Consider the following 12,078-nt stretch of genomic DNA (forward strand, 5'->3'; position numbering starts at 1 on the left):
TCTCATGTCTATAGAGAGGTCCAGCCCCCCAATGCAACTTGACCACTGTATCCAGCCGAGACAAGTCAACATCAGAAAGGCCTTAGCAGCTCTACTACAGTGGAAGACCTATTGACTTAATATTGGTTAATCAGGTCTTAGTGTTTGCAACTTGAGCCTTTCATAAGAGGTAATCGAACAATTGGCCAGGTAAGCAGGTGGGAGGCTCCCCTTACTCAGAGAGTAAGGTCCTAATTAAGTAACCACCTTTCATGCTTTCCTAGACACCAATTAGATCAATTAATCTAATATGACTTGCTCATGTCGGTTCACTCTCGACTTGATTGAGGAGGTTTTGATTTAGGTCTCAATTGGATTTGCTACATCACATGTAGACCTATCTACCCGACTCTCATTCACATCACATGCAAACGGCGCATTGCAGGCAGTTATAATCGCGGCAATAATTAAAGCTAAACTTTAACTAGGTGATGATCATGGATTCTAATCAGGTCGTATTACAAGCACATGCACATCAATCGATCAAGTGGTCTTCAACTCTTGAATTGGATCCAAGCTTCCTTGATTCGATCCTTGATCAACTCTTGATCCCATCGCCATCAACCGCTTAGATCACCTTTCATCTCATGCCTTTGCTTCAACTTGATCGTTGATGTACATCACATCACAGAAATACAACCAGATGTAAAATAAAAATAAAAATAATTTACATCTCCTTTTAGGAGGCACGCATGCCTCTCAAAACATCAAATAAGATGCATGCAAGCATCTGAAAAATTACATGACATCGCAGATCACATCGCAGGTCATTACATTTGATACCAAAAGGGGTTGAATCCTATGATCATCACCGTATGCTACAATTATAATTTTCAGATCTGAAACTTAACTGATTATATCATGACATAGGTCGCTGATCATGCTAATCATGATTCTAAACTTTGTAATCCCATTAACAATGCAATTAGAATCATCTTTTTATCACATAAAAATCAGCATGTAAAAATCAGCACCCCTGAAAAATCTGCATGCAGAATTTTTCAGCATGCATGATCATTTAATTTTCAGATCTAATATGCCTTTAGATATTTAATTCTTACCTTAATCTACGAAGCCTAGGCTCTGATACCACTGTTGGGAACCCGCCCATGCCGCTGATATTTCAAAAATTTTCAGATGGCAGCGGAATCGGCATGCACGGGTTCGACGTTCATCGCATGAACGCTTGTTTCGAGACCTTTCGTAATTAGGTAAGAATTAAAACTTTTAGAACTAATAGGAAGATCAAATCTTCACCTTGCGCGGGTAGATGATCACCGCGAATCTGAATTCGTGGTTTTGGAAGAGGGTTCGTTTGAAGCCGTTCAAACGTCCGGCCTCTACGGGTATCCACACGAAGTAGAGAACCGATCAAAGCTTTCTTGTCTTCCCGGGGTGCTAGCTCCCTTGCAAAGACTCCTTTGATGGCTGATCTCTTCTCTTTCTTTCAACTCTTGAAAGTGCTTGAGAGGAGGAAGAAGAAGAAGGAACTCAAGGAAGAAGAACACAGCTTCTGCAGCCTTCTTTCTTTTCCCTGCGTTGGAAGAAGGATTGGAGGAAGAGGATGAAGCCAACGCTTGGACTTTGCTCTCCCTTTGCTTGCGGCTGAACCAAGAGAGGAGAGGGGCTGGTGGCGGCAGCAAGAGGAGGAAGAGAGCTCTTAGCTAGGGCGCCGGCCTCATGCCTCCTTATAAAGCCATCTAGGGCTCCTACAATCTAGGAGCCCTAGACATATTGCCTAAGAGGGAAGGGGGGCGCCGGCCCCTCTCTTCATGCCGCACACAAGGAGAGGAGGAGGGGTGTGAACCCTCCTTTTTGTGATGCCCTAATCCTCTTCCAAAGAGGATTGGGTGCCTCTCTTATGGTTTAATCCCAATCCAATTAGGATTAGCCAAATTGGGTTCAATCTATGCTAGTCCTAATCCAATTAGGACTTGAATGAACCATGACTCAATTGAACTCTTCAATCCTAATCCAATTAGGAGTCATGTTGATTCATTAGATTAATAATTAATTTAGACTTAAGGAATCCTAATCTAATTAGGATGTATTTAATTTTAGTCCTAATCCAATTAGGATTTCTAGGAATCCTACTCCAAGTAGGAATCCAATTTTAATTCAAAACTCCTAATCTCATTAGGATTTTAGGAATCCTATTCCAAGTAGGAATTCCAGTCCTACTCCAACTAGGATTCCCAGCCCTAATCCAATTAGGACTCTAGGAATCCTACCCGAAGTAGGATTTGTGTTTAAGTCTAATTAATTAATTTCCTTTGTTCTTCTTCAACTTCTTATCAATCAAATTGATTTCTTGTGATTCCTAATCACGATTTCAACCATCGGATCGGTCAATACTTCTAGTGTGTGTGACCCCATAGGTTCTATTCTGACTGGTAGTGAGATATATTGTGATCTCTATCACTATATCATTGAAAACTCCTTTCAATGGGTTGGAACGATTCCAACTCAACTCATTAGGGTTTATCGATTATCAAGATAATCCCTATGAGTCCCACCATCCACCAGTGACACCTAGCAGCATGTAGTGGCTACCCAGCAGAATGGAATGATGAACCTCTAGGTGCAGTTAACATGTGATACAGTCCTACTATCGTGGATCCCTACAGGACGGAGGTCATGGACAACTCGTCAAACCCCATCGTCTGTCATATGTCAAGATTTATTCGACTCGAGTTCGATAGTGAAAAAACTCTTTGTCCACTGTGCATACTGCCCCGGCCGAGGTCTTACGAACTCAGTCTTATAAATCACATAGGATCTCTCCTTATCTATCAAGGTCGATAGATTCCATATAGGTGCATACCCTACTCCTACAGTGAACTTACTGCAGCCAATCTACACTGCATGGACCCATATGGCTAGAGACCATGTATGTGTGCAGTCAAACTACAATAACCTCACTGTGAGTAGCCGAAGCGCCGCAGGTCAAAGGACCAGTCACACTACTGCAACATCAAGCAAGTCACTGACGAGTGGATAGACATCCAAGTGACTTCTTGTATTGGTCACGCTCAGTACCCTTGTTCTCTAACAAGCACCTGCACTATCACTTCAGTGTCCCTACACTGTGGACTCAAGTCTCGTCCATCCAGAAGGAGAGTGATCTGTGCACTGATCGGATCGATCACCGTCCTCGTGATGATCCTTTGATCAGGAGCATTTAGAAATTAATCACCAATGATACATGGCTCAAATTCTCAACTCTTGAGAATATGTATCATCATCTTATTAATTTCTTGGACGATTCATAGACACATAAACAATATGAATGAAAAAGATGCCTTTTATTTATTCAATAATAAATAGTCAAGTACAAAATTATGTCCCTAGAATCAACAATGTGTCAGCCAAATTGGCTTCTAGGGCATACATCTAACACATTGTACCTGCAGTCGAGAGAGCCTCTTGGGCTTGTGGTCGACACTGTAGGGTGCCCCAGAGCTCGGACCGGGACGTCATTATGCCTGCAGTCGAGCGAGCCTCTTGGGCTCGCGGTCGACACTGCAAGGCGTCTCGGAGCTCGGACCGGGATGTCATTCTACTTGCGGCTGAGGGAGCCTCTTGGGCTTGCGGTCGACGCTATAGGGCACCTCGGAGCTTGGATCGGGACGTCATTGTACCTACGGCTGAGGGAGCCTCTTTGGCTCGTGGTTGACGCTGGAGGGAGCCTCGGAGCTCAGACCAGGACATCATTATACCTGCGGTCGAGGAAGCCTCTTGGACTCACAGTTGACTCTTCAGGGTGCCCCGCCGTCTGGCCAAGACATCATTACCTACGGTCGAGGGAGCCTCTTGGGCTCGTGGTCAACTCTGCAGGGCGCCTCGCCTTCTGGTCGACACGTCATTACCTACGATCGAGGGAGCCTCTTGGGCTCACGGTCGACACTGCAAGGCGCCCCAAAGCTCGGATCGGGACATCATTGTACCTACAATCGAGGAAGCCTCTTGGGCTCACGGTCGATGCTGCAGGGCACCCCGAAGCTCAGATCGAGATGTCATTATACCTGCAGTCGAGGAAGCCTCTTGGGCTCGTGGTCGACACTATAGGACGCCCCGGAGCTCAAACTAGGACGTCATTGTGCCTGCGGTCGAGGAAGCCTCTTGGGCTTGCGGTCGACTCTACAGAGCGCCCCAAAGCTCGGATCAAAATGTCATTTTCTGCGATCGAGGGAGCCTCTTGGGCTCGCGATCGACTCTATAGGGTGCCTCAGAGTTCGGACCGGAATGTCATTGTACCTGCAGTCGAGGGAGCTTCTTGGGCTCATGGTCAACTATGTAGGGCACCCTGGAGCTCGGACCAAAACGTCATTACCTGCAGTCGAGGGAGCCTCTTGGGCTCGCGGTCGACTCTGCAGGGCGCCTTGCCCTCTGGTCGGGACGTCATTACCTGCGGTCGAGGGACTCTATTGGGCTTGCGGTCGACTCTGCAGGATGCCCCGGAGCTCAGATCGGGACGTCATTGTAACTACGGTCGAGGGAGCCTCTTCGGCTCGCAGTCAACTTTGCAAGATGACTCGGAGCTCGAACCGGGATGTCATTGTACCTGCGATCGAGGAAGCCTTTTAGGCTCGCGGTTGACTCTACAGGGTGCCCCAGAGCTCGGACTGGGACGTCATTACTTGCGGTCGAGGGAGCCTCTTGGGCTCGTAGTCAACTCTGTAGGGTGCCTCGGAGCTCGGACCGGGACGTCATTGTATTCTTGATGGCTTCCACCGATTTCCTCCAGGCTGGTGAGGGTGAGGCATGCGCCACTGCCCTCCGAGGTTGAGGAGTCATCAACATATAGGATTCGATGCTGTCCAGGAACCTCTTCTTCTTTCGGGTTGAGCTCGGCTTGTGGGGAACCGCACGAGTAAGTGGTAGGTAGAGACCACAGCTCGGAGGGCGTTCAGCCTTAGTCGGCCAAGAGCGGCATTGTAGACTCAGCGGTTCCGGACCACGAGAAAGTTTAACTTTACAGTACTTTCTCAAGGCGCGCGTGCCCGGCCGTGATCGACAGGCAGCTAACCCTCTAAGGACATCGCTTGCGAAGAGGGGGTGCATATTGGGCTCCCACCTGCTACGGGCCTTGAACGGCCGCGGTGAGTGTTTGGACTTGCTCGACAAGCAGGCTAAACTGCTCTAGCTGGACCTGAAAAATTTGATTCACCAGTGCCGTAGGTGGTGGGCTTTGGAGCGAGTGGCCGAAAGTTGGTGCCTGACGCCTCGATGCATTAGAAGCTCCTTGACTCCTCAACCTCATGACCACTACTCAGGCCCTTCCTTTAGCGCCAGATATTGTGGTTGAAATCTGGCCTGAGGGTGACCACACCGAAAGAAGGCGAGGAGACGTCAGCCGGGATGGAGAAGAAGGGCCGCCTCCTGCACTCCAGGATACCTCCATAAAGCCTTGGACGGAAATTTCAGCGAAGGCCCTCCGATGGCTAAATTAGCCGGGCCTTTTTTGGAGGAGAGCTTTCTGAGTACTTTTGATGGCCTCTTGTAGCTCAAAATAGCTTGTAATGGCTTGTAGACACTTATAATAGCTTGTAACTACTTACCGAGGGCCTTTTTCTATCCCTTTTTTGGGTGACGGTGACAGCCGTTACCTGAAATCTCGGGCTGAGATATGATTAGCTGGCCAATAGCTGGAGATGGCGTTTGTTGGCAGGTGCAGTGGGGTATGGCCCTTGGCAGGTATGGCAGGGTACGACCCTTGGTTGGCGCGCCATGGTGTGGCCAGCAAGCAATGGTTCGTAGAAGGGGGTTGGCTAGGTTGGGATGTCCGGCCACATGTGTGGGTGTGGGCGTATGTGCAGGTTTGGATGCGGACGAGGTCGGACAGGCTTAAAGGCCGCAACATATGCTTGGCGAGGTCGGCTCGACCTTTGGCGGGCTGAGATCGGCCGGGCCTCTAGTCGAGGTCGGCTCGGCCTTCAAAGGGTCCGAGGTCGGCCAGGCTCTTGGCGGGGCCGAGGTCTGCCTGGCTCTTGGTGGGGCTTGCTCGGCCGTAATTAGGTGACTCCATGCCAGAGTAGGACGATCCATTTTGCCTCCCATCTTTTGGATAGTTGTGAGCATATCTCCATTCTTTTGGTAAGAGTTGAAGATCATCTTTTGTGCCATCATCTTTTTGATTCACACTCGAGCTTTTCTCTTGTGGATTATCATTTATAGTTTCTTTTTCTTCATCTTGGATGGTTACTTTTTCTAGACTTTTCTCGATATCGATATTATCATCATCACTTGCAACATTCTTGGAAGAAACATTGTTAGATTCATCAAATACAACATGCATAGATTCTTCCACTACAAGTGTTCTTTTATTGAAAACTCTATATGCCTTGCTAAATGTAGAATATCCAAGAAAAATAGCTTCATCCGATAATTAGCATCAAATTTACCTAAAATATTTTTATTATTATTTAAAATAGAGCATTTACAATAAAATGCATGAAAATAACCAATATTTGGCTTTCTTCCTTTTCAAAGCTCATAAGGAGTTTTCTTAAGAATAGGCCTTATTATGCCTCGATTTATGATATAACAAGTGGTGTTAATGGCTTTGGTCCAAAAATATTTTAGTAAATCATTTTCATAAAGCATGGTCCTAGCCATCTCTTCAAGAGTCCTATTTTTTCTCTCAATTGCACTATTTTGTTGAGGAGTTCTAGGAGCCGAGAAGTTATGGTTTATTCCATATTCATTACAAAAACTTTCAAAATCTTTGTTTTCAAATTCTCTACCATGATCACTTCTAATACTAGAAATGAGAAAACATTTTTTCATTTTGAACTTTTTTTACAAAGTTTTGTAAAAACATGAAAAGCTTCATCTTTATGGGCAAGAAAAAGAACCCAAGTAAATCTAGAAAAATCATCAACAATGAGAAATGCATATCGTTTTCCACCAAGACTAAGAGTCCTTGTAGGACCAAATAAATCCATATACAATAATTGTAAATGTCTAGAGGTAGAGACAATATTCTTAGATTCGAAAGATGTCTTTATTTCTTTTTCTTTTTGACATGCATCACATAATTTATCCTTTTCAAATTTGATTTTTGGAAGACCAATAACTAGCTCTCGTTTTGAAAGTTTTGAGATCAAATCCATATTAGCATGAGCAAGTCTTCTATGCCATAAGAAACTATTATCATTTATAACCGAAAAACATTTGACGTTAAAAGAAGACATATCTTTAAGATCAACAATGTAAACATTTTAATGTCTATATGCAACAAATAAAGTCTTGTTATCTTTGATACTTTCTATAGTGCAATGAGTATGCTCAAATATAACTTTATTTTCTTTATCACATAGTTGACTACTACTTAAAAAATTATGCTTTAAACCTTCAACAAGTAAAACATTATTAATAATAGGAGAAGGACTTTTACCGATACTACCAATACCAATATTTTTTTCTTTACTATTGTCTCCAAATGTAACGTATCCTCCATCTTTAGGTGCTAGTGTTGTGAATTTTGATTCATCTCCGATCATATGCCTTGAGCAAGCACTATCTAAGAACCATCTATCCTCCTTGCTTTGAGATTTCAAACATATATACAAAAATTAAAAGTACTCATTAGAATTTGGTACCCAAACTCTCTTGGGTCCAAAAGGGTTAGCTCTAAGAATTATACAAGTTTCTTTGGAACCCAAATATTTTTGGTTCCAATATTTATAAGGTTCTGCTCGTCCTTGAGCACCATCTAATGTTATGGAATTCTTCAATAAATCTTTCTATTCAATTTTTGAATATTTTATTTTTAGATTTTCATGGATGTATCTATACTCGTATTAGTTAATTTATCTGATGTACCTTTAAAATAAATGGAGATCTATCTTTGGTGCAAATTCAATTTTCAAGTTTTTATGACTTATTAGTGGGAGTAATGCAAATATGCAAAACGTATTAATCATTTCCAACAATTTGTGGGATTGGATCAAAAATCACCTGACGTTGGCATCAAAGGAGATCATATGGAGTGATCTTCCTTTCTTACCATATATCTTATCGCATCCATCTTAAAGTAGAGATCGAATAGTCAAAGTGGGATAGGAAATATGTGAAGAATGGTCTATCGGTATCCTTCTCTTCTTCCTCCTCAAGCCGTTCTTCTATCTGTTTGTGAGGTCTTCCTCTTCCTCTCTGAATTTCTTTCTTTTCCTCCAAAATATGAAGTCCTTTCCTCATGGTCATGGATTGTATTCACTAGTATATATTACAAGGTCATATGTTATACATCTAACAAATTAATCATCCAACAACCTATATGCACCTCCAAGCAGATTGATAGTTTTCAAAATATCTTGTTTACTAGTAGACAACATATGTCTAGGTGATGCACATTCGATGAATTTCTGCTACATACTTTAAGCTTTCTTAATACATACCTAAATGTGACCTAATATATACCGTACAGTAAATCAATATATATTTAAGCAAATTGTTACACAGTTTATAAAACATCGTGTTCACCAGTACATAATACATATTCAGGTGATATATATTCGATAAATTTTTGATGCATACTTTAAGCTTCTCTGATTCATATCCAATAGCAATCTAATATAAATCTTTAGAAAAATCAATACACATCTAGGCAAATTGACAATTTTCAAAATATCATGTTTTTTTTTTTGGTGAAAACGGCTACTCATATCATATAACTCGAACGTAAGTACATTCTGCCAAATCACGGGAAAGTAAAAAAGACAAAGGATAGGAAACATCTGAAGTAGACGTCCAAATAAAATCTCCGGAATGACGGGCGACATAGGAGGCAACCCAGTCTGCTACACTGTTCGCCTCCCTAAACGCGTGTGCTGCCCGAAAGCCACCCAACATCTGAGCTATCCTGCGAATCCCCCGGATAAGGGGATGACCATCGCCAAACCTATCCTCCCCTCGGATCCAATCAATCACCATGGAGGATTCTCCCACGAGGTACACCCACTCGGCACCAAGTACCAGCTTCGCATAGGATATACCCTCCCAGGCTGCCCTCAGCTCAGCCTCCACTACCGTAAGTCTAGGCGTACGCCGACCTCCTGCTGCTATCATCCTACCAAGATGGTCCCTGATCACAAAACCAACCCCTCCAGTCACACCATCCACTGACCTACTGCCGTCGAAGTTAACTTTGATATAGCCAAGGGATGGGGGTACCCAAGAAATAAAGGCAAATCGGGACGTTGAAACAGCATGACGAGTACCCCAGGTGTCCCTAGCTATCCCAAAAGAAAACACATCGGCAGCCATCAAAACCTCCCTCGCATATATCACTGCTCTATCCACCACCATCCTCGGTGACATCCTCCTCCCCTCAAACAGACCGGCGTTCCTGTCCAACCAAATTTTTAGTAGGACAAGTAAGCCATCACAATCCCTGCCTCCAAAGACCGAGGGCCTCATGTTCACTAGTACATATATATGTCTAGATGATACATACTCGACGGATTTCTGATATATACTATAAGCTTCTTTAATACATACCTGATAGTCAACTTCAAAGACCATGCAATAGCACGTATCTGGTAGGATAGTGATTACGGGTATCGATCCACAGAGATTGGGGTACAGTTATTTTTTTTAAAAAAAATTAAAAGGAAGAGTTTGTGAAGAAAATTAAACTAAGAAATTTAATAAAAAATGCAATTAAAATGTTATCAGTTTGAGGGAACCTAGGGCAAGGAATTCACCACTAATATCGGAACAAGGGTTAATTGTATTTTAATCTATTCTTGGATTAACATGCAAATTGGCTACAAGCCTAATAAGCATTTAAATAGAAATTTACAAAAGTAATTTGGGAATACTCCATCTTCGGTCGGCATGAAATGTCTGCCCTAAAACTAATGTGGCAGGACACTGCATCTTTCCTAAGCATGGACTATCTTATATTTACTTAGTGATCATGAAGAACAGTTGTACGAACATCATACTTAAAATCACAGAAATTAAATATGATTCAAAAGAAGATATCCATTGAAAACAATAAGTTCGTACAACCCCAAGAATATAAAATAAAATATAAAATCCGTGTCCCTTTGTTAGGGCTGCATCCAGCCCTGGAGAAGAAATCAGCCCTGCATGGTATGGAAGGTGGTAGCGGCAACGCTGAAGGCTTCCATCTCTTCTTTCCTTCCTTCCCTAATTCTCTCCTCCCTTCTGTTGGAACTCCCTGATGAACAGGCCACAGACTTCTTCGGATCAGAAAAGAGCTGCCCCTTCCAGGAGAATAACTCTTCCTTTTTATAGACTCCTGACTCCTGTTATCCTCGCTCGAATATAATGAGAAGATAAATGCAGAGGAATCGCTTTTGTTCCGTGGACGTGATCGAAATGGGGAGAAGATCCAATCCGGACATGAAAGTCGGAGTCCACCGATGCCAGAGATGAGACTCCCGGCTTTGTTCTATTCCTGGGAAGCATGGCTCGAAGGCATGTGGAAGATTCATCCCGATCGCATGAGGTGCTTATCTCGTTGAGTCAATCTGGCATGCCGAGATGCGTGGGAGGAATTCGGGATTCGGCTGGCAGTTGAAATGAAACTCGCGATGGGAAGACTTGGGCTTTGTTCCGGTGAAGCAGGGGAGAACTCGGAACAGGGGATGAGGAAACTCGGAAAAGATTTGGATGGAAGACGCGTACGTTTGCTGGAAGCTGTAACTCTATTTCGAAGCAGGGGGAATGCGGAGGAATCCGTGGATGGTGGAGTGATCCGGAAGAAGCTGGATCTGCTGGAATTTGGTTGGGAGATTCGGAGAAGGATAGAGAGGGCTTAGATTCGGACACGGGGAGGAAATGGGAGAGCTTGGGACGTTGGGATCGATCAAGCCGGAAGATATCATATTTCAACGCGGAGGAGAAGCTGGACGCGGCTAAATGGAGTTGATCCGGAACGAGAGGATGCAGGGGATTCGGTTCTATTCCGTGAAGCTTGGGACCAGTCCGAACAAACATGAGATGGTGTTCTCGGCTGATGGCTGGGAGCTTATCCATCGAGAAGAATCGGAAGGAGTTGATCTTGCGAACGAAGAGAAAGTTGGAACTTGGCTAGCAGCTGGAAAACAGGGGATGAAGCCGGAAGATTCAGAGAAAATGATGAGGTTGAATCGTGGAAGAAAAGGGATAAGAATGAGTTGTATAAGCAGCTGGGAACGGTTCTAAAACAGGGGAGCTTGGTCTGTGGACGTGACGTGGAAGGAATCCGTCGCGGGTTGGCTTGATTTGGCTGGGAGGAAGACGGGATGGCTGGCGGATGTTTCCATTGGCTGGACGGGATCCGTGGATGTGGAGATCGTGGGATCCATGGACGAGATGAGAGCTGGGAGATCCGGGATAAAGATACGATGGGAAGAGGACGTAGACGCTGGGGAATATGTTTGCATGAATCTGGGGCTTATCCGTGGGTGGTTTGGATGGATGGGAGGAGTCACAAAAGAATATTTTTTTTGGAGTTAATCTAGAACTGTGGCTTTGTTCCTTGGTTCCGTTTTGGGTCCGAATGAAGGCTGGAGTGTGGGATGGACTCGGAACAAGATGAGATGGAATGAAGGGGGATTTGCATGATAGCATGGCTTGTTTGAGGATTCTAATTTGGTTTGGCCGGGAAGATAGAATTAATTCTATTTGGCTGGGAGCATGTGTGGGAAGAGAATTAGATGACTAAGATGTGACGCAGGGAAGTTTTGTTGAGCCAAATATGGGAAAGAAACAAGGAAATTGGGATGAATCTGAGAGGGTCTTGATTTGCGGGGCTGCATACGATTTGGGTTCAGGGATCATCCCAAATAAGTTTAACTTGACCTGCATTCATTAGGTTTAATCAGTAAAACTCGAATTATCTTTAATAATTTATTAAAATGCAATGATGAAGGTAACATAATTTTTTTTAGTTGAATTTATAAAATATGTGATTAAAATAATGATAAGTGCTATGAATAAGATATTAATTTATGCATTATTTAGCACTTATCAATACCCAACAATAATCCAATATATACCTCTAAGTAAATCGATACATAA

This window comes from Phoenix dactylifera, chromosome 4, assembly GCF_051530095.1.
Source record: "Phoenix dactylifera cultivar Ajwa chromosome 4, Ajwa_hap1_PhDact_Kaust_v1.1, whole genome shotgun sequence".
NCBI classification, from domain to species: Eukaryota; Viridiplantae; Streptophyta; class Magnoliopsida; order Arecales; family Arecaceae; genus Phoenix; species Phoenix dactylifera.